At 50.6% G+C, this 26755-nt stretch overlaps 1 long non-coding RNA gene across 1 annotated transcript; it reads left to right on the forward strand.

Moving 5' to 3' along the window:
• The first annotated feature begins 903 nt into the window (after nt 1-903).
• LOC116646752 lies at nt 904-16298 on the forward strand. The gene is made up of 3 exons (XR_004302201.1): nt 904-1163; nt 13897-14038; nt 15810-16298. It is a non-coding gene; the product is annotated as an uncharacterized LOC116646752 (long non-coding RNA).
• The last annotated feature ends 10457 nt before the right edge of the window (nt 16299-26755 follow it).

Consider the following 26755-nt stretch of genomic DNA (forward strand, 5'->3'; position numbering starts at 1 on the left):
GAAAGGAGCAGAGATAGCAGAGAGGCGAGGCTGGATGAGTGCCATGCCTGCACGGCGAGAGAGGGGTGGACCGCCTGGTAAATCTATGTGGTGGCTGCTCCCGGGGGAGTCAAGGTCATTGTTCAGGGGAATGATGGCCACTGTGTCGCAGCAGCTGGGTCTCTGTCCCCACATGTGCATGTCCCCACAGCGGCCCAGCTGCACGGCGCAGGTGCCTTGGCCCAGGCAGGGGGAGCTCACTCACGTTTGCCTTCCCTTCAAACACCAGGGTAGGTGCGGCCTGGCGGGGACCTGCCCCTGCCCCATACACATGCACACGCCTCCGTCTCTGCATCTCTCTGTCTCTCTCTCCATCTCTGAGTTACCTCCTGCCGCTCTCTGAGTTTGGGGTTCTTCGTCTTGGTCTACCAGACCTGCCTTGTAGAAAACCATGACAAGAAGGGCAAGCAAGAAGGGTACTCTGTTCTCTCTTTATCCACAAGCCGCCCGCCAGCACCCCGATCTGTCCCTCCAGACCCCGGAGCCCCCTGAGTCCCACTGGCTCTTGGGGGGCAGCTGGGTGCTTGCGGAGTCCTGCTCCCACGCGACACCTGCTGGCCCATGATTCCCCAGGGAGTGGAGTGGCCGTACAGTCTGCTGAAATACTGATCCGCACCCTGTCCCTCTGCCTCAACTGTGGCGGCCCTTCGTATTGATACTGTAATATTGTCATTCATCATAAGAACGATATATTTGGTCCTTGTCCCTACTTCTGCCACAGAGCTCCTAAAACGCTGGGTTTTCCAGAGTGAGGAGAGCAATGAAGGTGCCTTTTGTGATGTTGATGAGGCAATTCTAGCCACAACTGGAATCTGGCGAATTCAGCCACCTGGCGGATCAACAAATCAACCCTGTGATTGATTAGGGGGTTGGAACTTCCAGTCACACCCCTGACCTCCAGGAGAGGAAAGGAGAGGGGCTGGAGGTTGGATCAATCACCAAAGGCCAGTGGTTTAATCAATCATGCCTATGCAATGAAGCCTCCATAAACCTCCCGAAGGACAGGGTTTAGAGAGCTTTTGGGTAGGTGAACATCTGGAGACTCCGGGAGAGTGGTGTGGCCCTGTGCGTCTCTTCATCGGCTGCTCCTGAGCTGTGTCCCTTAATAATAAACCAGTGATCTGGTAAGTAAAACATTCCCCTGAGTTCTGCGAGCCCCACTAGCAAATTACTCAAATCCAAACCTCTGATCTGGAGCCCAAGAGCTCAGGTGACAGCCTGATCTTGGGGACCGGTGTCTGAAGGGCGTGGGGGCGGTCCTGTGGGACTGAGCCCATAACCTGGGGAATCTGCCACTACCCTTGGGGAAAGACAGGGTCACAACTGAGTTGCTTGGCGGTGCGGGAAACCCCCATGCCCCTGCTACCCGAATCGTCACTGGGTACAGAATCCTTTTAGATAGCCAGATGGATACAGGGGGCCACCCTGTTTTCCTGAGGGACAGATGAGGGAGAAACGAGCAGAGTGACTAGTGTCTATTGATCACCTAATGCAATGTTTTCCTTTTGTTTTTTTGTCTACAATTCTAAGAAATAGATGACGCTTTGCAAACCACTTCATGTGTATGATAAATACAAATGAAACAAAGGTTTTGTGAAAAAGCTTACTCATGCTATATACGATAAGGAACAAAATGCAACAGTTAATATCAAGAAGATTCAAGTTGGAAGCCCCAATAAAGCATTTAGAATCAACAACAACCCGAATCATTTAGAATCATGGCTTACTATGAATTGATTTTCTTTCCCCATAATGGGTGGCAACCCACATTTCCAAACCACTGGCACCATCACGTACCAGATGCTGGGCGCTGGGCACGGCTCATTTAACATCCACAAAACATATTTGAAGAAGATATTAATAGCTCCATTTTGCCGATGGAGAAACTCAAAGCCCAGTCAGCCTAAGTGACTTGGAGAAATCCTTTGCTTCCTAAAAGCCCTTTCTTGCTCCCCAACTTCAGTGTCCATGGCAGGAGTGGACACCAGCCCTGCTGGGTGGTAGGAGCTTTGCGGAGCCGGGTCGATGCGGGGTCTCCAAGGGCCGTAGCTGCTCTTCCAAGGTCTGGCCACAGGAATGCCGCTCGGCCGCTCAGGGGCAGCCCCTCCATGTCGCTGCCGCCGGGAGCGTGGCTCATAGAAGCACCACTCGCCCGAGCGGGAGCTTCTCCCCCAGCCGCTCTGCTTTGCATTTTGCTCTCTTTGCCTCTTAACTGGCGTGGTGCATAGGGCTCATCCTGTCGCTTCAAACAGAGCCCTCCCGAATTCAAGATTGGGCTGGCAGCAGCTCTGCATCTCTCTATGAAATTTGCTTCTCTGGGCGCCCGGCAGGAGTGGGCACAGGTCCCACCACCGGATCTTGCTCCCGAGCAGCATGTGAAATAAACCCGTACAGAGGCGCGCTCTTCCTTGGGTTTCGGCTTTTCAGTCTGAAACCAAGTTGAAGGAGGGAAGCTGAGATTATATCCCTGTCCTTTCTCCACTTCCTCGGGTCCCTCCAAAACCATCTGTTTGGATCACATGCATGTCCAGCAATGTGCTGGGCCTCAGAAAGAAGGGTGGGAAGGAGCAAAGACTGTCATCCTGGTCCTTACCTCGGTGATGAGCTGGTTCAGTGGTTCGCAAACCTTAGCTTGCCTGGGAGCTTGCTGCCACACGGACTGCGAGTTTCCCCAGCAGGTGTGGGGTGGGCCAGAATTCTTTCTAACGACCTCGCAGGGGCCACCACTGCGGCTGGTCCCGGGACCCCACTATGAGAACCACAGATCCAGTTGTAGAGTTCCCTGCATGCAACATCTCCAGACCGAGCTGAAGCCTCGCTGGGGCTCTCTGGGCTCCTGGGGGCAGAAGGGCCCTTGTGGTTAAGGTTGGCACTGAAATGGGTTCGATGCTGCTATCCAATACCTCTGTCCTTTTCCAGAGGCTCGCTCCCTCCCAGAAGCTACATGCCAGTGATTGGCGGGTCCCCGGAGTGCACCCCAAACGGGCCGATGCAACTCCATCTGTTAGAGCATATGCTCTGAAAACCAGAGGCCTCCCTCCAGGAGCTCATTATTTACCAATCACTAAGCCGGCAGCCGCGGGCATTTTCCCTTGGCTGCTGCTCTGTCTGCGGACAATGTGAGTCTGACAGGTGCTGCCGAGCCCCCACCGAGGTCCCTCCCCCCGGCTCCGCCCCACTACCTGTGGACCCTCACAGAGACTTCTGTGCAGAAACGCTCTCCCGGTCTTCATAAACGCTTGGCAAAATTTGCACTACACCTCCCCCTGTTTTTATGGCAACTGTCAGTTACAGTGAGGACCACGGCCCGTGCGAAGTCAGCTTTCTCTCCGACGGTTGAACATGGAACAGAAGCATCTTCCAATCAAGCCAAATCCACAAGTGCCTTCCGAGTACATTTGGATGCCTGCAGATCCCCATGGGGTCTGGCACAAGAAGCCCAGGATTCCTGATTCGGGAGGCACCAGGCGCATCCCTGCAGAATGAACAGGGTGCTTGGAGACTGCTGTGTTCGGGCACACCTCGGCTGCCTCTTCTCACCTTTGCTTTGATTGGTTTGCTGGAGTTAGGTCACACGAACACTGGTATTGTTAACCCATTATTATTTGAACAAGCAGGAAAAACATTGAAGGGCTATTTCTTTTTTTCTTTAAGATTTATTTATTTATTTGAGAGAGAGAGAGAGAGCGTGTGTGGATGGAGGGGCAGATGGAGAGTCTCATGGAGGCCCGGTGCTGAGCACGGAGCCCGATGTGGGGCTCGATCTCAACGACCCTGAGATCACAACCTGAGCCAAAACCAAGAGCCGACGCTTAACTGACTGTGCCACCCAAGCACCCGAGAAAAAATATGGAACAGGAAGGGGCAGCATTTCTTTTTCTGTGCAGTTTTCCAACAAGACTGTGGTGTTTTGTCTGATAGGAAGAGAGCGCACACCGTTGGTAAGCGAGCCTGTGTGTTCTGGTCCGTGTGCACACACATGAGATCTCAGAGCGATTGAAAACCCCGATCCTTATACTTGTTCTTACTCTGAAGTTGCACGGGTCCAAGGCCTGGCCAGAGCTTTCCTCTGACGGAGTGGACACCACAGGACAGGCTCTGCTCAGTCATCTTACGGTTGAAGACAGCAGGACATGGGAATCCCTGAAGCACTGCATGGCCAGGCGGCTTGTGGGGAAGTGAATCCAGTGCTGGCCCCCGAGCCTGGAGCTGCTGCAGGCCTGCGGCCCTGGGCCCTGACCGGCGTGGACAAGAAGCTTCATGGCCACAGCTGCTGCAGACGGATGTCTGTCTTTAAGAGGCCCCTCGTGCTGAGTGGACCCATCGCTGCACACTTGGCAGCCCCGGGGGGGGGGGTGGGGGCGCGAGAAGTCAGGAGCTGCCTTTTGAGAGAACGCACTCCCCTTCCCCTAGAAATCGTGTCTGGTGTCTCCAAGAATTCTTCAGTGGGTGTACGTGTGTCCCAAGTGGAGGATCTCGCCTGTAGCCTGAGCCCTGACAAAGAGAACAGGAGAGGACAGACTGTGATGCAAGTAATTAAGGACCAAGGTCACGTCCGGCAGAGCAGTGTGGCCCATTTCAGAGCCACAGTGGCTCTGGGTCCAGTGGGGAGTGGAGCAAGCCGCGTCCCCGAGGCCGAGCCGCGGGCACCTCTCACTGGGGAAGGCACGCTGGCTCCAGAAGGTCTGCTCCGAGGGAGAAGGGCAACGTGCGGGTATGGTGGCCCCGGCCCAGGATGTGGCTGAGCGGGCCCAGCGCTCATCCCCCAGGCTCCGAAACAAACGAAGGCCGCGGGACGGCGGCAGAGACCGTCCCAGGGCAAGTCCTTGGCGTCCCCAGCAGAGTACGGGGCTCACACGGGCTCTGCCCGCTGCCGGGTGCATGCCGTTCACTCCAGGGAGCGCCAGTCCGGCGCGGAGGCGGGCAGAGCCTTTGCTGCCTGCGGAGTGGCCACGGAGCTGCTGGGGGCACGCAGAAGGGGGCGGAAGTCAGACAGGATGGGGGCCCGGTGGGGCGTGCCGAGTTGGCCCCGTCCGCAGGGACACGCTGTCCTAGCCTGTGCTAGTCGTCGGCACGCCCAGGAACGGTGTGTGTGCTGTGGGTCACCGAGCCCGGCCGCGCACACTGCCTCGTTCAAGCCCCCAGCGCTGGAAGCCGGTGGGGCAACGTGGCCCATTTCTCAGAAGGGAAAGTGGGGCTCAGAGCGCCACGTAAGCAGTGGCCAAGGCTGGTTTGGAGCAGCGGGTCCTCTCGCTCCACCTCGGGGAGTGTGTCCACAGGCTTCCTTCCTTTCTGTGCTTTCTTGGGTCTGCTAATCTGAAAGAACTGAATTAAAAGAAATCCCCCTCCCCAACCTTCTTATTACACGCCCCAGGCAAAACGACCAGGGCCAAAGCTTTCCCCTGTCAGTTCAATGCAGCGATGGCACCTGGCCGCTGGCTCAGGATGTGGGGAGCTGAGGGTGCCCACACAGGGGCTGGAAAGAATGGAAGCTTCCACCATTCACAGCCCAGGGAGCAGGTCCGGCTGCAGGGGCGCGGCTCGCCGTTGTTTGCAAAAGGTGCAGATCCAGACAAAGAGCCCCAAAGGCAGGACCTGTGGCCCCTGGGCCAGGGCTGAGGGCAGAAAGCAAAGGAGCTGGTGGAGAAGCAGAGCGCCCTCCGCCCCCCAGGAAGCATCCTCAGAAGACGGCACCTGCCCCCCACAGAGCCCCGAGTGCGGACACTTGAGCCAGTGGGGGTGGAGGTGGTGCTGGGTGTCTCCACAGTGTCCCCGGGCGCTCTGCTGGCCCACAGCCTCTGCCCGCCTGGTCCTCCCCTCCCGCGGGCGTCACAGAGCGGGGCACGCCTCCCCAAGCTGTCCCCTCTCTGGGGCACTCGCCACCTAAGGCAGGCGTGCTTCACGCACACACACACGGAGACAGACAGACAGACACACACATACCATATTCATACACACACGCAGGTGCACACACCACACATACACACATTCCATGTATCTACACCCCCCACACGTACCATAAGCATGTTCACACGCTCATACACTCACACGCTCATACACACTTACATGCACACATCATACACACACACTATGTAAACAGACACACACACCATACGTACACACTCACACACACCTGAGTCATACGTATGCAGACACACTCATACATACCACACCCCCCCCCCCCCGTACATACACATGGACAGATCCACAAATACGCCGCGAAGCCTGTCATCGGTGAGTTTCTGCTGCCACCTACAGGTTCAGCTGTGGCAGAAGTTGATCGAGGAACGAAGCCACCTTGAGATATTAAAATAGGATCCCTGTGTCCAGGGGCAGCTGCTTCTTTTTCTTTTTCTTTTTTTTTTTTTTTTAATTTTATTATGTTATGTTAGTCACCACACAATACATCATTAGTTTTTGATGTGCTGATCCACGATCCATTGTTTTCGTATAACACCCAGCACTCCGACTGCTTATTTTTCAAATTCGAGGGCCAGCGAGCTTTCCGTTAGGAAAAGGGGGTATGTGTTCCTTGGATAAGTGGTCTACCACCGTGATGTAGCAGAATCTACAGTCACCGGGGGTGCGTGTGCGTGTGCAGGTGGGAGTCCCGTGTGCAGCGTCTGTGCACACGTGTGTACTCACATACACGTGTGTGGTTCTTGGGAAGGCGTTCTTGTGTGAGGAGTCCAGCTGGAGGAGAGCTCCAGGGTCATACGGGGGTTCGGGAGGAGGACAGCACTGTAATTGTGAGTCCAGAACGAGCCAGCGCCCTCTGATAGCCCTTATAGCCATATAACCTCTGTTACAACCACCCAGCTGTTCCCGTGTAGCCTGGAAAAAGCCACCAATGATCCACAAAGTCCACAATGAATGAACATACTTGCACACAGAGTTCCAAGAAAATTTCATTAAAGGGCACTGAAATTTGAATTTCACATATTTTTCATCTGTCATGAAATAGTCCTCTTCCTCTGATATTGTTCATTCATTTAAAAATCCAAAATCTCTCTTTGCTCACCGGCCACACCCAAACAGGCTGCAATGGATTTGGCCCCGGGGACCGCCACTTACCAACCCCGGTGTCTGTCACTGACTCGGACCTGAAGCTCTATGTCTACTGCCAAGTTGCGCTGGGTTTTGAACCACTACAGGGTATCAGTGCCCTGCAATAGTCTCAACGAGGTTCTTGGTCTTCCATCTTGTTTTCGATGGCAAATCTGATAGGCAGCTATTTCTTTCTCCATCACGGGGAATCGTGAAGCAAAGTCCCCATTTCAGCTTTGGGGATGACCTCACCCACAACCTGAAGCCGTAGACCATCTGGATGGCGGCATCCTCTAATCTCCAGCTCCGGGAAGGGATCAGAGCGACAACTTGGGGATGGCGATTTGTGGTCTTCTCTTTTCTGGAAATGTTGCTTTGAAGACTTGCAGAACAAGACCGTTGTAGGCATTTCTGTGCTGCTATACGCGTCCTGAATGAAGTCTGCAGGGAACGGGGAATAACGTTTACAGGTATCTACATGGGGGCCAATGTGTGAGGCTGCGAAGGGTGCAGAACCATGCCTAAGTTTGGGGTTGGAGAACCATGTTCCTTGAGACTTTCTCCAGGTACCATTAGACCTTTCTCTTTTGAGGATTCCAGTCAACTTCTAAATAACTTGTATAAACTTTTATACAAGCAACTCAAAAACATGGGAAAAAAGCAGATAGGTTCAAAAACATTTTCTTTATTTCTGATCAGTTCTTTTGTTTGTTCATTAGTTTGTTTAATTAAAGGCACACTTCTTGCCCTTTTGCTTTTAGTACGTTGCTTGGTCAATTTGTATGTCTTCATCAAACTTCGCTGCGCCCCAGTGCGTGGGACGAGGGGTAACAATTCCTTTTTCAGATGGAGCAGGAGAATTGTGAAGAGCGACCAAGCGCAGGTGGGTCTGACGACGCCTTTATATCAGAAGACCTCTGTGTTCCTTCCGTCCCTACGATTCTAAAATTTCACAATTCTCCGAATGTGATACCGAATTCTTTCAAAGAGAAGATAAATTGAAACTTGCCCCTTAGATGACTTCATCGTAACGGCGAGACATCATCCCCTTCGTGCCCCTTTCCTTTAATGGCACTAATTACAGCCGTGCAGGCCGCTATCATTTCGCACCAGAGGGAACCTCAGGGAGGGAGCCTTGGGGATTCTTCAACGGTGCAGTCCTGAAGGCATATCTCCATTCTGAAGGCTCTGTATCTGTTCCCAAGGGTCAAATCTTTGTTGCTCTCCTTTTCTAGACTGAACAGTGCCCTCCCGTTTGTATATTTAAGCCTTAACGCCAGGGTGATTGCATTTGGACGCAAAGCCTTTAAGGAGGTAAGTAGGGTGTAATGAGATCCTAAGAGTGGGGTCCTAATCCGATAGGGCTGGTGACATAAGAAGACACACCAGAGATCTCTGTCTCCACACGCACATGAGGCCACATGTGGACACAGTGGGAAGGCAGTTGTCTGCAACCCAAGGAGACAGGCTTCACCAGAAACCAGCCCTGCCCACACCTTGATCTCGGACTTCCCAGCCTCTAGAACTCAGAGAAAGTAACTTTCTGCTGTTTAAGACCCTCTCCCTCTTTCCCCACTGAGTGGTACGTGTTATACCAGAGCAGGTGCCCCTCCAAACTGTTCTCTCCCAGGTGTCTGAGTTTGGCTCTGAAAAACATCGCTTCCCTCGAGAGCTCAATCCTAAGCAAAACTCTTACACATGTCCTCTGTCTTCTTGGAACATTTGTCAGCCAGTTCTCCCCAGAAGTGGCTGCTCAGTCTGTCTCCAGGCCCCACTGGGCAATGGGATCATCCTGCCATGCACATCAGAATTACTTGTGAAGCTCTGTCCAAAAGACAAATGCCTTGGGGAGCCCGTGTATAGTTCTGGCTAGACTCTTGGCCTCTGAATGCTCCAAGTGTCCCAGGAAACCTAGAGGAGCGTGCGGTACCTGGGGCTGTCAGAGGAGCACGTGAGACTCATGTGGGAGCTTGGAAAAGGGACAGGCTCACGCCCCACCTGCAGAAATCCTGATTCTGGAAATCTGTGCTTGAGCTTCCCTAGGGAGCTTTTCACTTCAGTATCGTACTTTTCAATTCCAGAATTTCCACTTGGCTCTTCTTAAATTATTTATCTTTATTGTTGTTCTCTGCTAGATGAGACAGCATTCTCATACTTTGCCTTTGTTCTTTCAACACAGTTTCCTTGAGTTCTTTCTACACATTGACAACAGATGACTTGAAGTTTCTGGCTAGTAGGTTCTGTGTCCGGGCTTCCTCATGGACCATCTCTATCAACAACTGCGTTTCCCCCTGTGTGAGAGCCCCATCTCCTTGTTTCCTATTCTGTCTTATAGTTTTGTTGTTGTGGTGGCTGAAAACTGAACATTCTAGGTAATAATATGCGGCAACTCTGGAAATCAGAGTCCCCCCTCTCCCCAGGGTTTGCTGTTGTGCTGTTACTTGGCTGTTGTTTGTTTAGCTACCTTTCTGAACTAATTATGTCCCCTCTATTTGGTCACTGATGTCTCTGCTCAATTACCTTAGTGAGCAACAAATGTTTGGACAGAGATTTCCTTAACTGCCTGGAAGCAGTAAGTCTCCTAACCTTTGCCAAGGGGCCCTGTGTGCAAGTTGGGGAATGCTTTCAAAACTCAGCCAGGCAGTTGGCAACCCTGCCTTAACCTGCACTTCTTACTGGCTTAGAGTCCCAAGGTCATCTAGAGGTAAGAGCTTCCAGATTTTTTAATTTGTTAATTTAAAAAATTTTTATAATATTTTTAAAGATTTTATTTATTTATTTGAGAGAGAGCAAGCATGAGCGGGGGAGGGAGGAGAAGCAGAGGGAGAGCGAGAAACAGGCTCCCCACTGGGCAGGGAGCCCGATGCGGGGCTCGATCCCAGGACCCTGGGATCATGACCTGAGCTAAAGACAGATACTTAACCAACTGAGCCACCCAGGCGCCCTTACTTCCAGATTTTTAAAAAAGATTTATTTATTTATTTATTTTAGGAGGGAGGGGTAAAGGGAGAGGGAGAAGAGTCCTAGGCAGACTCCGTGCTGGGCACAGAGCCCAATGAGGGACTCGATCTCATGACCCTGAGACCAAGACCCGAGCCAAAACCAAGAGTTAGAGGCCTAACTGACTGCACCACCTAGGTACCCCCAGAGCTTCCAGAGTTTTAAGGACTTTCCTGAGCCTGCACACAACCATATGTAGGTGCATGACCTTCCAGAGTCCCAGAAATAGCTTAGAACTTTTTAAAGCATCCTATGGATGTGTCATTCTCCAGTTTTTATTTTATTCTATTGATTGTCCAACTTTTTCCCACTGCCTTAGGCAACTGCAATACTCAACAATTGCCTCTGATTGTTTTAGACAAACACCACTGGAGAAAAGGCTACTGGTAAGAATAGGCTCTAAATCAGTAAAACAAAGAGAGGCTTGTGAGTGGAGTCTCCCAGGGAACCCTGAACAGGCCTCCATTCTGCCTCCTCCTGGGCTGCTGATCTTCACCACAACCAAATGCTGATGGTGTTCAAAGGCACTGTGGAGCAGGGAAGAGAAGAGATGGGAGAATGCAAGTTAAAATGCTACAAAGCTTGTTGTTCTTACCAAGATTTGGCCATTTTTCTTGAAGTGGCTCCCTAGATTGTTGTACACCTTTAATTAATTTCCAGAGTATTGAAAAAGCTGATTCTGACCAATTTGCCAGTGGTCCCATTACTTTTATGAAAGAGAGGGCTTTCAGGGTTCCTTACTTGTTCCTTGACACCGCTAGGTAAAGTTAATTTTAGTACTGCACTTTATTTAACTCAACATATCCAAAATATTTTTATTTGAACATATAATCAAGACAAAAATTGTTAATGATATATTTTACATTTTTATGTGATGTCTCCAAAATCCAGTGTATGTTTTATACTAAGAAAGCATTTCAACTTGGACGAGCCACATTTCAAACGTTCCGTAGCTCCATGTGGCTATGGCACCATATTGAACAAAACAGGTTTTTGTTAGAGCCCTAAGTGTGTTCAATATGTTCCATTACGCTTGATCAATATTAAATAGATAATGTAGAGAATGACCAGTTAATTAGGTTACAGGTGGTCACGTTACATAAGTGCTCGATGGCAGAAATCCTCTGAAGGCAGTCTGTATATATAGGTTGTGAAGCATGTTTTTTAGTATACTTTCTTTATCTGGAAATGGAAAGAGAAAGCAGAACATAAACAAACAACAACAACAAAATTACTCCCAGTAAAATATTAGGACTAATTAGTGCAGTAAATCAGATTGTCTTCAGAAATATTCAGTCCTTCCTCTTTACCTCAAGGTGACACCAAGGAGGAATTTACCTCCCTGGCCCACTGATGCTGGCTTGGTCATGTGAGTCGGGATGTTAGCATTCGTGACACAGAAGAAGCTTGAGGATTGCTTGCACGGTTGCGTTCTGGTGCCTAAGATAACCTGCTGGTCCAGGAATTGGATGTCAGACACACAGTGCAGAGTTACCCCGGGGAATTCACCCCCGTCAGGCCCAGCCTATGTTAGTTTACACCCGTGAATGCACAAATGCATAAGGTATCAACACATATTGAATGCTATTGAAATTTGTGGTTGGTTGTTACGCAGCATTATTGTGGCAATAGCTAGCTGATGTAACTGCCAACTGAAGATCAGCAGAATAAAATGTATACTCTGAAATGATATCGTAAGTCAATGAGCAAACAGGCAAGTCAGCTTTTGCTGTGGGCAACAAACAGTTCCCCTTTTCAGTGACTTAAAACAGCCAACATTTCACTATTTCCCACTGGGTCTGCAGGTAGGCTACAGTATTCTACTGCAGGCTGCAGGTCAGCACAGCTCTGATTATCACGCCTTTCCAGGTTGAAGGAAGAGCTGTAAACTGGGACACATGGTTCCCATGCAGACAGGAGTTGCATATAGAGTGAGCCAAAATAAGCAAGTGTGTCTAGGTCTTTGCTCAGGCAGATCACATCCCCTCCCACTGCAAAAAGCAAAAGTAAGTCCTTCAGCCTGTGGCTTATCAGACCAGGCTGTACATCTTCCTGGGGAGGTGGGGGTGTGGCAAGGGGGATCCATATTTCCTGAGTGACAGGACAATGCAGTCTCCCACCGGAAGTCACCCAGCTGTTTATTTGGTAACTTTTCACTAACGGTTTGATTACTATAAATAATAGGTTATCATAAACATGACTTAAGAATAACAACGATATTCCCATCGAACTGACCCTGTTTTCTAGGAGCTTCACTAAGGTCCATGTATTCCCAGAAATTCTCTGTAGGGTGATGAGTGAAAGGAGAGCTGGGGACAAACAGGATGAGTCATCATGCTTTCCCACATCCTCTGTTGATCGGGGTAAACCCGTGTGCTGTCTGATTATAACAGGAACACGTGGTCAGGGCAAACCGCCTGTCCTCTTCGTCCCCAGGAGCTGCTCTCAGCTCTGGCGTCTCCTTCTGCAGGGTTCCTGGAAGGGTGCGATCAACTGGGCGGGCACTTCCTGGCCAGAGCCGTGGCCGCCGGCCCGGGGAGGGGGGTGGGTCCCACAGCCCGCCTGCCATGTGCCTGTGTGGGGGACCCCGGGAAAAGCAGGGCGGAGGGCGTGGGAAGCGGAGATCCGCAGGGCAGGCGGGACGGCATGCAGAGCAGCGGGGCTGACCTCTGAGTGCGAGCCCCGCTGTGTACTTCCCGCAAACCTGCTTCAGCGCGTCATCCAGCCCGGCTCCTGCCCTGCAGCTGCCTCTGCCTCGGCTTCACCGTCCTTCTAGCAGCCGTTAAGAACAATTTCCCCGGCTTTTATAAAAGTAGCATTTTACTCAGAGTGCAAGGAGATCGAAAGCTCATGGGAACTGCAGAATCCACTTTATTTATTTATTTATTTATTTATTTATTTATTTAAAGATTTTATTTATTTATTTGAGAGAGAGAGAGAATGAGAGACAGAGAGCATGAGAGGGGGGAGGGTCAGAGGGAGAAGCAGACTCCCTGCCAAGCAGGGAACCCGATGCGGGACTCGATCCCGGGACCCCAGGATCATGACCTGAGCCGAAGGCAGTCGCTCAACCAACTGAGCCACCCAGGTGCCCACTGCAGAATCCACTTTAAAACAGTGTCCCAAATCAGAATGCAGAGCCCTTATTCCTGCCACATGAGTAGCTACTCATTAATGAAAAAAAATAATTTGATAAAAGATTCCAAATCTCAAGTGTCCTCAGTACAGTCACGTTTGTCTGTTGCTTCCTTATGTCAGCGCTTCTGAGGTGCTTTTGACAAAACGGGTGTTCTGACCTGGAAGGCTGGTGTGAGCCATGTCTCCGTGCACGTGCACTAATGCCTTGTGGATGCAACAGGAGAGAAGAAAGTTCTCGGGGTCGATCGGATAGTCACCTACTGGTTTTATGTTATGGTAAAAGCAGCTAACATGAGGTCCACCCTCCTCACAGACTTTCAAGGGCAGAGCAGAGTGCCATTGGCCACGGGCACGGGGCCGGTGCAGCTCTCCGGACTCGTTCATCCTGCACAACTGAGGCTTTCTCCCTTGAACGGCACCCGCCACCCTCCCCTTCCCCCAGCCCTGGCTCCCACCTTCCGCTCTGCTTCCCTGCGCTGGACCACTCTAGGGCCCTCACGGCGGGGGAACCATGCGCCCTTTGTCCTTCTGTGTCTGCCTCGTTCTACTTAGCACTGTGTCCTCTGGGTCCATCAATGCTGTTCCACATGGTAAGATTTCTTTCCTTAAGGCGAAATAGTATTCCACTGTAAGTATCTCTCTCTCTGTCTCTGTCTCTTTTTTAATCCACAGCCAAGGTGTGGAAATGACCTAAATGTGCATCCACAGATGAACAGATAAAAATCATATTCATCAACGCAGGAGTTTTCCTCCGAAGCCCGGGTGGTGCTACTGATTTTAGCAGAAATGAAAAACAAGAATCCCCAAATTTCAGGTCAGTGCGGCCCTGGAAGCCTGGGCCTCCTCCCTCGCCTCCTCTCGTCCCACGAGGACCTCTGCAGCCCCGTCCCGGCTTGTCCGCCAGGGGCATGACTCACCCAGTGAACGCACCTGCTCTTTCTGGAGCTGAGTCAGGGAACACCGGACCCTCCCGTGGGGATCTGTATTTATAGGACGCCAAAGCCGTCCAAAGCAGAGCTGTTGTTTAGCAACCCAGCACGGGTCTCCTGGAAAACAAATGGAAAAACAGCGCTCTTCAGGCCCCTCTCTCTCCTGCAGTCGGAATGGCTTTGTCCCCAGTCAGCAGTGCTTCCGTGACACAGACCAGTGCTGACACAGCACTAGGTCTCGTTCTTCTCTAGTCAGCCCGCTGAGCAGGGGCTGTGGCCGTCAGGAGGCCCCTGGCTGCCTTTTCTCATTTCAGCTTCTGTGACTTTGACGATTTTATGTATTCGGTTATTTGAGAAAGAGGGAGCATGGGTGGGGGGAGGGGCAGGCAGACTCTGCAATGAGCGCAGAGCCCAGCCTGGGGCTTGAGCCCATGACTCTGAGATCATGACCTGAGCCGAAACCAAGAGTCAGACCCTCAGGGGCCCCGCAGATCCTGTGACTTTGTACAAGCTTGCACTGTCCTGGGATGTTTCCAACTAAAAATCCAGCCCAAATCTGATCTTCAGGAGATTTTCATCATCCAAGTGGCTGACTAGCCATGGCCGTTCCGTTTGGCCACAGGCGCCTAAGTCCAAAACTCAACTTAGCCTCTGTGTCCTGGACCCGGCTCCTTGCTCGGCAGCTCGGGGATCCCAACACTGCCTACTTGAGCTGGATTTTCATAACTGTCCCTCTGTCTGTCCCACACTCACACTCACACCTGGTGCATTCTCTCCAGACCACCAGCCCAGGGCTTAGAACCTGTTGCTCACGCCCACTTTGTGGCAGAAGCATCTTGGACCCCAGTTGCCCCCACATCTCTTGGGCCTCATCTTCGGGATGCTCCTCTAGCCTCCCCTGCCAGGCCCGTATGTTTCCTTCTGTGGGGATTCTCCTGAGCCCAACCAACGGCTCTTCCGCCCTCCCAGTGGGAGCCCGGGCTCCAGCTTACACCAGGGCAGCCTGCGGCTGGGAGGACTCGTCCCCGCAAGTGTGTGCTCTCCCTCGTACCCTGTATCCAGGCTCCCTGCAGGGTTCACTCCAGGTGCTCCTGTGGGCAACAGCTTTAGGATGCGCCCCTCCCCCAGCCTCCTTCCTTCTCCAGCCCCTGCCCTGTGTTCTCGGCACTGTCCCCTTCCCCCAGCCTCACGAAATGCTAGGGACTCCATATGCTGCCTCTGCACGCCCACAGGTTCAGGAAGCCTCACCCACCACTCAGCACCGAGCTTCTCTCTCCTTCATCTGTGCTCTCGTGCGTTCACCTCCACTTAATTCATCCTGACTTCAGAGATGCATTCTCCTCCCTTCCTAGACCCAAAGCTCTGTGAGGGCCAGCACTTTGAGGATTCTCCTTTGCACCAGTAGAAACTGTCACATGATAAATGACATAGAAATCCTGGATAAATGACCACATCTCTAAAACCAAATACCCCTTGAATATTTTTTGAACTTTGCAGAAATTCACCTCTGTCTTAGGATCTGCAAATATTTGTCATCTCCTGTCTCTTTCCCTGACCCTGGTTATTTTTATTTTGATAAGATATAAATTTGGACAGCAAAAGAGGGGACCACCAAATTTATACATTTCCTTAATATCGTCCCTTTATTTCTTACAGATGCACTTTTGCTAAATGATATGTGGATGTTACAGCCCTTGACAGCGGTGAGGGTCTTCGGTCATCCAGTGGCCCGAGCTGGCCCCTTCACCACTAGGGGGGTGGATGAGAGTCTCCTCGAGCAGCCGCACACTCCAGCTGTGCTCGGGACCCTCAGACGTGGCTTTACGGGAATACCTAAAGCAAGCAAACAAGCATAATTTCGAATGAAATCAGGCTTTCTAGTGAAGGATTCAAAAACAGTCCATGTTCTTGGCCTCTGCTGCCCGTGTGGGCCCCAGACTCAATCCCGAGAGGACAGGCAGCCTTTCGCTCCTCTACAGAAAATGTCCACAAGGGCTTCCAAGAACGAAAAGCTCCAGGCTTTAGGCAAGCGTATCCTGAAGATATTTTCATCACATTTTACTACCAACTTCCAGATCCTCATAAACAATGAAAATTGAAGCTCTCTCTAAATTTTCCATTTTTCTAAAATTAAGAATACAACGCAGTGTCCTTCACTTGCCCCTTGCACCTGGGTGGCCCACGGGTGTGTGAGCCCATGAGGCGGGAACCCAGTGGTGGTGCAGTGCCCAAGCTCACGAGGGCCCCTGCTGGGGGCCACCTGGTTTGGCGGGGGCGCGGGGCTCCCGCTGTTGAAGCGGAAGCATGACACTCCAGTCTGAGGATCCTTCCTTCGGGGGCAGGTGCGGGGGTCCCAGCTACGCCTGGGAATCGCCCGCCCAGAGCCACGCACGGCTCCTGTAGGCACAAGGGTGCTTCCTGACACCTCAGAGGCCGACGTGCGCCAACGTGCATTTGTTTTAGAATGGAGCTATTTTGTTGCCAATATTTTATTTATTTATTTTTCCAGATTTTATTTATTTATTTGACAGAGACACAGCGAGAGAGGGAACACAAGCAGGGGGAGCGGGAGAGGGAGAAGCAGGCTCCTGGCCGAGCAGGGAGCCTGATGCGGGACTCGATTCCAGGACCCTGGGACCATGACCCGAGCAGAAGGAAGACGCTTAACTGACTGAGCCACCCAGGTGCCCCAGAAGGTTCTTCATTTCTTCATCGTGCCCCCGAGACTGTCCTCTGGAGCTTTGGCTAGTTTGATCCAGAGTGAGATGTCTCATGTCTTAAAAGCAAATACATTTATTGGCAGGAGAGTAAAATGGCGAACAAACAAGTCAACCAGGCTTGTATCTATCATGTCTTAATGTGTGCCAGGCATGTTACAGGCTGTCTGTGTCCCACTCCTGAAGGCCGGGAGCCGGTCAGGCAGGGTGCTCCAGACAGACGACCACGCCCGCTGGGATACCTGGGTACCCGCTGGTGTCAACTACTCCCCCTTGCTGCCTCTTGAGGATGGAGCTGCCATGCCCGGGGCACCCACTCTTCCATGTTGCTGAAAGCACTTTAGGAAACCTTCCTTAATGGCTGTTTGAGAACATCAATCCTTTCCTGCCTAGACTCTAATGGACACAAATAGTAAACACCTTTTCTCTGACCCTCTCAATTATTTCCTGGCCACTTGGTGCAGAGGCTTGCAGAGTTTCTAGGGGAACCATCTGTCATCAAGAGCATGCCCGTGCCTCTCTGAGTTCGGAGGCATGCGTGCATCATGTGTGTATGTGTGAGAGAGAGAGAGAGAAGGGGACAAGGAGAGACAGAGACAGAGAGAAGTTTTTGTGTACATGTGCATCGTATACCCCCCAACTGCAGCTCTTGTCAAAATAGGTAGAGAGGTGTTGACAGATCAAGGAGAAAATGTAACACATCACTAGCTCTGCATCACACAAGATAATTGCCAGCATCTCAACCAAGTAAGCGACACCTCCCTCAATCCAGTGAAGCGCTCGACAAGAAGGTGTAAGGTAGCGATGCGAGAGCTCAGAATGAAAAAGTGACTCTCGTCTCTTTGGATAAAGACGTCAGTGTAGGAAGAGCAAGTCCAGCAACTCTTAAGCATCTCCCTTGAGTTGATAAACATTTATATTTTCTCTGGGGAATGAGCAAAAGGATACGCAGGAAATCACCGAGCATGTCTTTGCTTCCCGTGGAGAGAATCCCGAGCTCTGCCTCGAGCCTGGTGGACACACTGCAGTGTTCGGGAGGTCAGGGTGTGCACTCTACAGCAAGCAGGGCGCAGGGAGCTTGGGGTCTAAATCCTCTTTCCCATCACTCAGTGAGCACAGAGAAAATAAGAAAATACTGGAGACGGTCCCCGTTATCTGACTCGACTAGAAGTGGGGAAAGAGGCTTTTACCATGGACTCTTCACATCGGTTTCCTGTCTGCGGCCAACCAGTCCTGGACATTAGCACCTGTTTCTGTACATTGCTGCAAAGCCTCCAGCCTACGTTCTCTGCCATACTGCAAAGATCAGACAACTGGTCCCCTATTTGACTACGGAAGCTCCTTGAAGTCATGACCCACATGTGTCGCATTCTTGCACTTACCAGTTTCCTGGGACTGAATATGCATGCGTTGTTTCTTGCACCAGGGTAGCTCAAATCAGTGGTTCAAGATGTGGCCTGAGGTATAATAGTAGTCTGAAGTATTCTAGAAACAAGTTCCTCACAGCTTGGATGATTGAAGCGTGGTGAAATCTACCCCCTCTTCATGCCATGAATTGGCCATTTGTTGGCCTTGGGATACTGCCTGCCCATTGGCTCAGCCAGGGCTCTCCTGGGGCTCCCATTCATTCTGTCCATCCATCATATCCCAGCTGTGACTGAGAGGAGGTGATGGGCCAGAGCTTAAGTGAGAGCCACTGGGGTAAAGGGGACTTTTGTGCTGGGCATGATTCGTATGCTGGTGATGCACTTCAAAGAACTGGGGACAGAAGACAGGGCTAGCTATGCCTCCCAGTGGAAAGAAAGATTGCTACACCAAACATTTGACCTAACATTTAACACGGCACTGGATTCTGAGGAATTTACATCACAGAGAATACACCAGGAAAGGGCATGCCTTGCAGCACGAGCAGATCATCTCTGCTCACCCGGTCAGCAGGGCCGGCGTTCCTGGGGACCTCGGGGCCTCCGATGGAGGAGCTGAGGACCCAGTCTGGAAGCCCTACCATGAACCATGCCTTGGCCTCCCATGTGGGCTCCACCCAAGTTCCCACTTACTCATTCAAGTCCCTCCTCTGGCCACAATACAGCTTGGTTTCTAAAAAGAAGCCATCATCAGAATGCTGACCCACCTACTCCTAACAGGTTATTGGTGTACACTCCAGGTGCTCTGCAGCCTGGTGACCCCAGGCATCACCCAGTCCTAACTTCTGGTGGTTGGAGGCCACACCAACTCCGCAAACTCCCAACTGTGCCTGGAGACACCACGGTCAGGGTCACATCCTCAACCTCTCCTGTCAGTGGGTCTTGTACTTTAGTCCAACTGAAACCAGCTTCTTCGTTAAGGATGCTGCTTTCCCTTTGGCCATCTTAAGTGGTGGCCATTTTCTCCATTCCCCTTTACCCCAGGCCTAGATGCGGACAATGCGTCTTCTCGTTCTTCATTATGACTTCATGACCACCACCCCTCCTTCCTCACTAACCCCCCATTTTGAAGCCCATGGCTAAGATTGCAGCCCCTTCCAGCTCTTCTTGATGTAATTATCCCGCGTGTTCCCCATTATTGCTTCAAGTTGTGCCTTTGGCTTTCTGTCTTCTGTCCATCCCTCTGTCACCAGATGTGGTGACTTCAGCATTCATGCAGACCATAGCTTCGTGTGCCTGGTCCCCGCCTTTCCTCCTCCCCCAATACTCTTTCTTACCACGTCACCTCGGAAACCTGCTGCCCCCGTTAAATTCTAGACCTGATCCTTAGCAACAGCAGCGTTTCCTCCAAAATCTCGACTGTGAGCTTCTTATTCTCTTACCATAAACTGTTGGTGTTCCAAGCCACTTCCTCTAGTTCAGCAACTGTAAAATGTCTTACTCCCAGGAGCCCCCCAAGCCATTCGCTGTCATGCCTCCATTTTCCAGATCATATATATGCACTTCCCTCCTTTCTGATCCCCATAGTAAGCACCCCCTTGTAAATAATCTCAATGTTCTTGCCCCTTTCTCCCTGTGGGATACTTGTCCTTGAAACCCCCAGCTTTGGTCAAACAATCTGCTCATTCTGCAACAGGACCCAAGCACACAAAACACACAGCCATGACATTCAGCCATCCTCTACCTGTACCTTCTCCAGGATCAGGGGGACACCGCCTGCCTGGCCAGGCTGCTAGCAACCCTTCATCAACTTTTACTCTCTCTCTGAGACAACTTATTCTTCTTGCTCCCCAAATACCCCAAACTTCCCCTCCCTCTCTCTCTCAAAGCTTGCTTCTTTTACCTCTAAAAAATTAAGTGCAATCATATCTCCTTTTGAGCACAAGAACATGCTATAATAGATCCCATCACATTAATTAATAACAAAGACCCCAATGCTCTTTCTACTCTTCTAGCTACTTCCCCATTTACCAACATATGATTATGGAAAAATAAAGTTCAGAAAGTTTATTCACTATAACACCTTTTTAAAAAAAAAATCACCATGCAATAAGAATTGTTCTTAAGTTCACAAACAAACCAACCCCACACTGTGAACCCCTGAACAAAACAAGGAATGTTCAGTGCTTTTGCTACTTTCTAAATCTCCTGTTCCTTGTTATTGTAGAGTATTTTAATTTTACCTTTTCATTAAAACAAACAAAACGTTAGTTTCTTAACTGTAATGAGCTAATTAGATTTTATAAACAGGTTTACAAATTCTTTGCTTTCTAGTATTTTTCACATTCTACCCACCACATTTGAAGGAAAGGTTTTTCAATGGTAAACCACTTTGCCTTTGTACGTTGGGAAACATCTGTGCTTCACCTGCATTACTGAGTGATATTTTAGCTGGGTATAGGGTCGACACTTTGTGCTGCATTTCTGGGTGATCCCGGTCCCTGGGAGAGCTCCCAGAGAGGGAGGAGGATTTTCCAAGGCTTGAGCCCTGAGAGTTTCTTCCAGTCATGGAGCAGGTAAGCAAGTCTGCCTTTTGCAAACACTGGAAATCAAATTAACCGCTTTGTGACATAAATCATGTCATTTCTTTCTGTTTCCATTCTGAGTCTAGGCTATAAAATTCTTCCAATTTTCACTCTAGACCTTCTCCAGAGTGGAGCTAACTCCTAACTATTGCTGGCTCATTTGCATGTGAATTTGCTTACTATAATGCCTTTACAACAGGTGGGGCGTCCAATTACCAGGTCAATGTCAACACGGAGGAGTGGGTATGTAAGGAAGCTCTGTCAGGTACTGTTCTGTTGGGGGCCAGGGGCATCACTGTTGTGCTTTAAAGAATTCAGACTCCTCCCCGGTTCTGCCATCTTTCTCCTTGTCCTCTCACTGCTTTCCAAGATTAATTTCTTCCTCTAGTGTGTGTATGGCAGCCACCAGTTTCTCCTGTCTTTTCTTGATGTGTTGTCTTTTCTCTGACTCAATGGTTCCCTTCTGGTTATGCTCCTACCCAGAATCCTAGGCTGGAAGTTGCGATTTTCAGACTGTCATTATTTCATTATCTGCTGCTTCTAATGAGAAATCTGCCACCAAATGATCAGCCCTTTGTGGGTCTGTCTTCTCTGTTAGCTTTTACAATTTTCTTTTCACGTTTGATGTTCTTTGATTTCAACCCAATATGACAAGGTTGATTTTGGCTTATTCTATTATTCAGTTCTTCCTACAATGTGGAAACGGTGCAGTGGATTTTTTAACTGCAAGCAATATCTTCTCTGAACTCTGTCCTAGGCAGAGATCACCCAGTTTTCTCTTCTGATTTACCCCATTTTCTTTCTTTCAAAGACAGAAAGGGCAAGATAAGGTTTATCTTATCCTTCAAGAGCTTTTTAAAATCCCCACGGCTGTATTTGCTATTTCTCCTATTTCAAAGTGGTTATTTTTTATGTACCTGTGTTCCTAGTGCTTTCATTCGTAATTATTTAGTTTTAGTGCAGACCTGTCCTTCCTTTCTCTCTCCAGAGATATAAGCATATTTATATTATAGCCATTCCTGCATGTTGTCCTACTTCATCTGTCAGGAAAAAACACTTTATGGCTGGTTCTCTTGGTTAGTCTTTGTTTCTACTGTGGGCTCAGGATTCTAGATTGCAAATGCATCTTGAATAACAAGTTTTCGTTTTTTCTCTCTCATGACCATTTTCATGGTTTTGCTGTCCCTCTCGCTCCCCGACCCCCACGGCTTCACAAGGGCCACCATTCTGCTGGCCCGGTTTGGGGTTCCTTCCCTGCAGTGACATCATCCCTTCATCTAACATTGAATTCTTGAGGCTGTGTGCTGGGCTAAGCCCTGGAAGATTGCATGCGATTTCAGAGCCGGCTGTCATCCAGGGTGGGTAATGGTCCCTCTATTCTGCTTGAATGAGAAGCCCCACTAATGAGAGGAGGGGCTCAGGGGGTTCCTTGGGTTATCAATACCAAGGGTTTGGGTTTGATAAACAGTATAATCTGGCCAGTGCCTCAGGTACAAGGCAGGGACAGTGTCTCACATACAGAGCTGAGTAGAGTGACAGGATGCACCCAGGTCAGTGTGACTTGTCCCCACAAATTGAGAAACAGTTCCAATCACTGTCCTGCCCCACAGGTGGAGACGGAAGTGGGACATGTAGGTCTTTTCTGCCTGCGACAAGGTGCTTTGACCCTGGTGTGGACCACAGTTCTCATCGTCCACAGAACTAGTAAGCTGAGATCTATAAAAAACAATTTGCGTAAAAAGTGGCTGCTTTGCTTGTTGAATCTGGAAGACTCCTGCTGGTTGACATGAGAGCTTTTTTCCGGTTGCAGAAAGATGTAGGGATTCAAAAATAGAACGCATTCAGTTTCAAATTGTTCCGAATATTCTAAAAACATCCCCTTTAACATGTCTTCAGGTGTGCATTTTGGGGGCAAACAATAAACAACACATGAAAAGGACAATATCTCCCAGGAAATCAAAGTTGACATCATTCATCAGTTATCAGCTGCTATTTCTGTCAGGTTAGAAATCTGCTCCTCTTTGTTCCTGATTGTTGACCACCCACAATCTAGCTGCTCTCACAACGACTTAATTCCAGATGTCGGCCTCACAGACTCCCATCCTCTGTGACCACCACAGAGCCTTGACCCGTGGCTTTGTCCACCAGCCAGCGGCCCCCCGCCCCAGGCCCTGGGGAGCCTGCATTTGCTCATTCCTCTGGATGGATCACCTGGAAATATCAAGGCCTTTCAAACCTGCACTCCCAAGCTGGATAGGACCCGTGCTGAGTTCTTTCTGCAGTTATAAGGGTCTATCATGCAGAAATGCACTGGATGCACATCAATGTGATCTTTGCACAGGTGCCTTGCAAACTCGGAGCACAGAACACAGGCCACTGCTCTCTGGGCTGGTGTTTAACCTGGACCTGGAAAGACAGGGAGAACTCTGAGCTGGGGAAAGGGACGCTGTCTGCAGGCTTCCAAAGCTCAAGGGAAGATGGAGCGAGTTCAGGAAGCCGAGGAGGGACGGTCACGTTTGGGAAGAGCAGGGAGGCCAGCGTTGCTGTCCCCCACTTCACACACCCGCAGGGACCACGGGAGGATGGGGGAGAGGCCAGCCCAGATGATGAAGCCAGCAGGAGAGGCCTGGCCAGTGGTGTTCAGGGGAAACCCTAGGACTGGTGAAGTTTTGGCAGATTCCATTTATGAGGATATTCCGAAGAGGCTCCCAAAGCAAAGAGGAATGAGGTCGGGGCAGCAAGAAGGCTGGAGGAGGAGGTGGACCAGGAGGCACAGAGGGACAGAGGGCTCTCCCTCCCTGCACAAGCCCGGGCCCCATCCCTCGCAGCCCCAGCAGCCCCAGCAGCCTCGGGGGGTGGCCGCGCGACAGGGGTGCAGTGCCTCTCCTCTTAGCAACTGGGTGGCTGTCCCGCGGTTCCAAATCTGCATCCAATTCCCTGGGCGGGTGAGGGAAACCGAATCACCCCTGCATTCTTGCCTGCCTCTTCCAGGGCGTGTGCAGTCTGCCAGGAGCCCGGAGCGCCGGGCGCTTGCTCTCTGCAGTCCCGCACAGCGCTGCACACGGCTCCTTCCGCCTCCTCATCCCGGGCTCACAGCCTTCCTACCTCCTGGCTGTGGTGGCAGATGAGCCCCTGGTCCCTCCGAAGGCTGGGGCGTGCTCGGCGCACCTCCCCTCTGGTTGCTCTGGGCCCTCGTGCTCTGGGTGCTCTAAACCCTCAGCCCCCTCGCAAGGGACTTTGCTGGAGCAATTGTCTCCTCCTTCCCCACATCATCGACTCCCCATCATCTTCTGGTTAAATACCACTCATCTCAAGGACCAGTTCTCTCCACCTTCCTTCTCTGCAGTGGCAGCCCCCTGCCTGCCTGCCTGGTGTCTTTCCGTCCTCGCCTGGGGGCGTCTGCAAAGGGCGGGGCTCTGTTCTTCACCTGCCCCACTGTTTTCCTCCCAACCTTGTTGTCTGCACCACCCGGCAGCTCCCGGACCCCGCCAGAAGCCCGATGCTGACGCCACCCTTGGATCCTAGGTTTGCCTCACCTCCCACACCCCTCCATTCCGCTCATCCGCAGGTGTTCTCAGCTCCACTCCCACAGGCCCCTCTCTACTCCGGTGTTCACAGCCAGCCACATGCCTCCTGCCTGGACTGTCTCAGCTACTGTCCCCACTTGTCTCCCTGCTGTCTCTGTTGCTTTTTACCATTTCATTCCAAGCGCTACACAGCGAGGGGCGGGGATGTCCGGGGACAGATGATGGGTGCAGACAGGCCATGCAGAGCAGTTGCACATAAGCCAGGTGGACACAAACAGGTAGAAAAGGAAACATGGAGCACTGGAGCCTCTGGCTTTTCTGAGCTGCCTTTCCTTGCTGGAAAGGTTAGGGAGGAGAGGAGGGAGGAGGGCTGCCCAGGATCATTGTCGCTCTGGGTTGAAACTGTCCTCGTCAGCTGAAACATTCTAACTCAGTCTTTGTTTCTTGTCTGCTCCAACAATCCAACAGAAAGGTAACTCCAATGGCCTTTGCCCTCTGCTTTCACTGATGGTTGGCTCCTGGAAGTGGATTATATAAAGCATACGAGTGTTGAAACTGCAAGGAATAGACCCAAATCTCAGCTCCTCCGTTATAAACCCATTCGTTAAAACGAACCTGTTTTAACCCGTGTTCACTTCTTAGCCCTTGGCCTCTGTGTCTTATCTGTAACTTGTTATGGTAACACCGACCCTGCAGGGCGGGGCAGAGGGAGAACCAAGCTCCTGGTTAGAATCCCACCAACGCCCTGGCCAAAGTTCTAGCCCCGTCCTTTGGAGTTTTATATTTAACAAGTGAAGGTACTTCCTCTCCCAGCCATACCACATTAAGAAAAAAAAAAAGAGCTTCTTGGGAATTCAATTCCCGAACTCAGAGCTATTCTGACTTTATACCCTGGAGCTTATGGGTTTTTTTGAGAAATACTAGGGGAGTGAATGTCTGGCACACAGAATCCTGAGTTCTCACCCCCTTTTCCAACAGAGAATCTCTGCTTTTTTCTAGATTAAACATTGGGGTTCTGCTTAATTTCTTAAAAAAAAAAAAAACAAATCTGTGTTTCTTTCAAACCACTGCTTGGTGCTTTGAAAACTACTCCTTTAAGGTCAAAATAATAAATTTCAGGAGTAGAAATTGTAGGCATGTTCACAAACTTCTAGAGGAAGCATTTTTAGAAGAAAGGGAAGTAACTTGAGAGGTGACTGCTATTTCCTCCATGCATGATGAGTAATGGTCCTGACATCACTAATTTTAGGTAATGCACAGTGATTTAAGATCGTTTCCATGGCCATCTAGGGAGCTGGCCACTCTCTTTTTATAAGGGTGTCTTCTTGGGTTGAGCCCCTGCACACACTTGGAGAGATCCCCGGTGCAAATGGTTTCTTTGGAAGGCCACCCCAGGTAGGCGCACAAGGGGGGTGGAAAGTGGGGTGGGGATGCGCGGGAAGAAGGAAGCCAGGGCTCAGTCCTGGTGGGGACTTCCCGGTGACGATGTGCAACATGCTCCCGGCGATCCACCTCCGACATAGAAAAGGGGACAGTTCTCTGACTTCCATTGTCTGTGGCTGCAGGCTGCTCACAAATCATCCCCTCCTTAGCACCGCCAGTCTGCTCCACCCGAAGGCCAAGAGACAGCCCTCCCTGTGCAGCCGCAGGGGTCTCGGGACAGATGACACGGGTGCGGGACCATAGCCCTGTCACGTGTCGTGTGTTAGGACGGCAACAACAAACAGAGTGAGAGCAGTGTGTGCTCTCCTTGGACTTGGATGCTGAGTGGATTTCAGTTGAAATCTCCCCTTGTTGCCACTAACAGTGTGACTTTAAGCTAGCCGGCTAGTTCATTGTTCCATAAACGGAAAAAATGATACCTACATGGTTCTTAGGAAGTATTAAGGAGTTAAGATTTCTCCAACTCCCGGCAGAGTGTCTGACAGACGACAGCATCAGTCAGCGTTAGGGCGTGTCGCGGGGAGTGAGACTGGCTGTGTCTACGGAGTGTCCCTCTTACAGACGCGGTAATTCCGATGGTTTTCCAGTGGTTGAACTGATTCGCATTACCACCTGGGCGATGAGCACACCCGTCTAAACTGCCCAAATGAACACAAGACACAGAAAGACTCAGACCAGTCCTGTATCTATGATATACACTGAGATCAGTCATTTAAAACTTTTCCACAAGAACCATAACGCTTCAGACCTAGGTAGTCGTACTTGTGAATTGCACTAAAAAGTCAAGGAATAAACGATGCCAAATTTCTGAGATCGTGTGCAGCACTAATTAGAAAAGAGCTTTCCAAAAATACCTATGGATGCACACTCTCAGCGGCCAAGCTTCCAATCCTTTCTCTTGGCTTCCATATCTTATCTCTAGACTGAGGTGGATGTTTAGATCGAGATCGAGATCTTTATCTACAT

This window comes from Phoca vitulina, unplaced genomic scaffold (assembly GCF_004348235.1).
Source record: "Phoca vitulina isolate PV1807 unplaced genomic scaffold, GSC_HSeal_1.0 scaffold37, whole genome shotgun sequence".
NCBI lineage: Eukaryota > Metazoa > Chordata > Mammalia > Carnivora > Phocidae > Phoca > Phoca vitulina.